Genomic DNA, 3,439 nt, shown 5'->3' on the forward strand with positions numbered 1-3,439 from the left:
GAATACACATCATGTTTGGAGGTCAAATGGCACTGCACATCAGCCCAAAAACACCATACCAACAGTGACGTTTGGAGGTAATTTCTTTGTATGTATGGATCACTTGGGTTGTTACCGACATCTGGTGAAAATTTCCTGTCATTAGCACCTCTAGTAATATATTTACTGAGAAAAATGGTGACGTGTTCAATACTTATTTTACCTGCTGTATGTACACATTCATACACATACACTCTGTAACCACACTTACACACACATTTACACATGTACATATCCATACACACTCAGACATAACAACCCAGTATTTATTTAGAATAGTTTTATCAGGAATTCAAAGATTCAATAGCAAAGAGGGCGTAGTTGTTTAGTTATGCTTTTAGATTATACATTACTCTTGTGTATACGGCTCTCTCTACTCTTCACAGGTACATTTTAACACATTTGTAGGTACAAACACGAGTTTACCTGTACACATCCTCCTCACATTTGTTTAATTTCACGTGTTTATATGTACTCATATAATAGTGTAACAACTAATATTTATTTAGTTTAAATATAAATTAGGTTAATGGAGTACATCAGTTATTAACACTTAAGTAAACCTGTGTGGCAGTAGAACAAAAAAAGAATGAAAGTAAGGATACTTTACATACACAAAGATGTGTATTCAGCATGTAGGTCATCACTGGCACACCCACACTAGTTCATTAGTGTGTTGATTGTGTTGGAGAGTTTTGTCTGAAGGCATGCAGCTTTTCTTTGTAGATGTGGCTGGGTCCGGTTCTTCTTCGCTCTTGATTCCACTTTTTTCCATGCAAACTGCTGAATTTGTTCCATCATTGTTTCTGGGGGTTTAACCACCTTAATGGAGAAGCCTCTGCTGATCAGATTTTCGGATGCCTCCTCAACTGTGTTATAGACTTGCGCTCCATCTTTGTACTTCACCTGCAGTCTGGCAGGAAAGAGGGTCTGGAACTGGATCTGATTTTCTTTCAAAATTCTCCTAATATCCGCATATTCCCTTCGCTTTTTAATGATAAGGTATGGATAGTCGTGGTCGAGATTTAACTTGTGGTTTTTCCAAGTGAAACCTTTCTCCCGCCTGGCGGTACGGAGTATCATTTCTTTGGTTTTAAAGCTTAGAAACTTGACAATTATGGAGCGTGGCGGAGCGCCRTCTGGTGGTTTTGGTCCCGCCGAGCGGTGCGCTCTTTCGATTAACAGGTCTGGTTCACCCTCAGCTAGGCCCAGGCTGTCGCGAAGCAGACCCTCCACAAAGACAATCATTGTCTGCGATTCCTTCTCTGCCTCCTCAGGTACGCCGTAGATCCGAACATTTTCACGTCTTGTTCTGCTTTCCAGGTCCGTCAACCCTTCTTCCATTCTCTGGTTTAGCTTTAGCATCTCCATCWTTACCTCCTCAAAGGTTTGGATTTTCTCTTCCACTCCTTCAATTCTATCTTCAGCTTMGTCCATCCTGGCATTTATCTTGGTGATCTCCTCTTTGATGGCCTCTAGCTGTCCTTTATTTTCTTGGCAGAAACCTTTTATTTCTTGCAATATCACGTCCAGATCAGCCATTTCTCCTCGCTTTAGCTTGATAGTAGTCACMCGTTAGCTTCAACTGCTATCCGGTTTGTTTGAGTTGTGCGCTTCAGCAGTTTGCTTCTTAGTCAATATTTCGGTAGAAAAGTAATTCCCTTTATGTGTTAACTCAGTAAGCTTGTTTATTTCTTGCATAATATGGGAGTATTTTAACAAATTCTCAGGTTCTGTCGGGAGCCTTTCGCTCACGCTGCCATCTTGTTGGTGTTCCGACCGGAAGTCCAAGTTTCACTTTTTTTTCATAGTTTGGTTGGCCCTGCTTCTTTTACTCCATTGACTTATCTATGTTTTTCCTCTCCATTACTTTTTGACTGATGCATTTAGTTCATACTGACTGACATAAACCAACAATTATTTACTTTACAGTCTGCAGCCATGAGAGGGTGCTCTGGGCTTGTGATAACTATGGTTTATGTTGTTCCTGTAGCATACCATTTTAAAAAAATTAGCAGCAGAAAGAAAGTTTGGAGTGGATGAGAAACTTGTGAGAGACTAGCCAAAAGCAGAAAATGAAGAAAGCTGATGTGAAATGAGATTGGTGAATTTACTGGTAACTTGCTTGTATGATTGGTCTGTATGATTGGTCTGGTGTGTGTGTGTGTGTGTGTTTATGCAAAAAAAGCAGGTCAACTACATGCTCTTCACTTCAGCTGCTCTGCTGAATCAGCTGGCCGAGGCTAAAATAGTGTCATCTTTTCAACTGTTTCAGCCAAACTGGTAGGTAGTTAAATAAATCTTACAAAGATTGTCAAAGAACTTGTGGAGAACAAAATAAAGACAAACTTGTGCACCGAGGAGACGACCCAGGAGGCTCTCTCTTTGGTTGTTCTAGCCAGAAGAGAGATCCTCCAGCCCACCATGTCAAGGCAGCTCTCAGGAGTTCTCCCTGGAGTCTTTTCCTCTTTGTGTCATGCTGCGTTCCCAGAAACACAACACTAACAAGATGTCCAGTTTCTGTTTTCCTGACCCGATGAAGAGACAGAATCTGGTTGTGGTGTCAGCTGAAGGTCCACTTCATTGTCCCAATTTTTTTTTACTTCACTTTAGCTTGCAGAGATGAACTGCTGATAAACAAATCCAGCAACTTCCGAGGGTGATGATTTGTCTGTAGTGAAATAAAACAGAGCTCCAATAATACAGCTTATTTGTTTTTAGGTAGCCGGATGAAAATAAATCAATAAGACCAGTAGAAAAAAAAACTCACCTTTCACCACTTTTTTTTTCTGTCACCACATTTTTTTCTGTCAATTCCACCACTGGAGTTGGCCTTCCTGTTTGGAATATAACCTTATTCTCTGCAAAAGATTGCCTTAAAAAAGGTGATGCCAGACTGGGTAGTTGCAGCTGTTCCAGTAACTGCAGGACCTGGAGATAGAATGGTCAAAAAATACAATTTTTAGCCATGTTTTAAGACAGAGATGGAAGACTCCTGTATTCCATCTCTGTCTTAAAGATGTCCACCATGAAAGATGTCCATTTTCATGGTGGACATCTTTCATGTCCACCATGAAAGATGTGCTGAAAAGCTAACAATATTACTGAACTGCTGCAGTCTTTCCAAAAGGCCCAGAGAACCTTTTTTTTTTTTTGGTCCCACCCTCTTTACATCAACATAGTGATTGGTTAACTTTCCTGTCAGTTGCAAATCTAACTCGTCCTGCAGAGCCTCTGGCTCGGCTGAACCTTCTGCCCTGACAGTAAAGTCCTAACAATTAAAGGGGTCCACGATTAGTTGTAACATTAGACTTTATTTGATAAACATATATTTTAACTGTAAAATAAAGACTGTAAAAATACTGTAGGCTGTTTAGTTTTGTAATTTTTTGAAAAATAT

The 3,439-nt window shown here is 40.1% G+C and overlaps 1 protein-coding gene across 1 annotated transcript in view; it reads left to right on the plus strand.

Annotated features, from left to right (window-relative positions):
* The window catches only part of LOC106532523 (phosphatidylinositol 4-phosphate 5-kinase type-1 gamma), a gene marked incomplete in the record, with an annotated part of 68,802 nt that overhangs the window by 53,884 nt on the left and 11,479 nt on the right, over positions 1-3,439 (plus strand).

Source organism: Austrofundulus limnaeus, unplaced genomic scaffold (assembly GCF_001266775.1).
Source record: "Austrofundulus limnaeus strain Quisiro unplaced genomic scaffold, Austrofundulus_limnaeus-1.0 Scaffold786, whole genome shotgun sequence".
Classification (NCBI taxonomy): domain Eukaryota; kingdom Metazoa; phylum Chordata; class Actinopteri; order Cyprinodontiformes; family Rivulidae; genus Austrofundulus; species Austrofundulus limnaeus.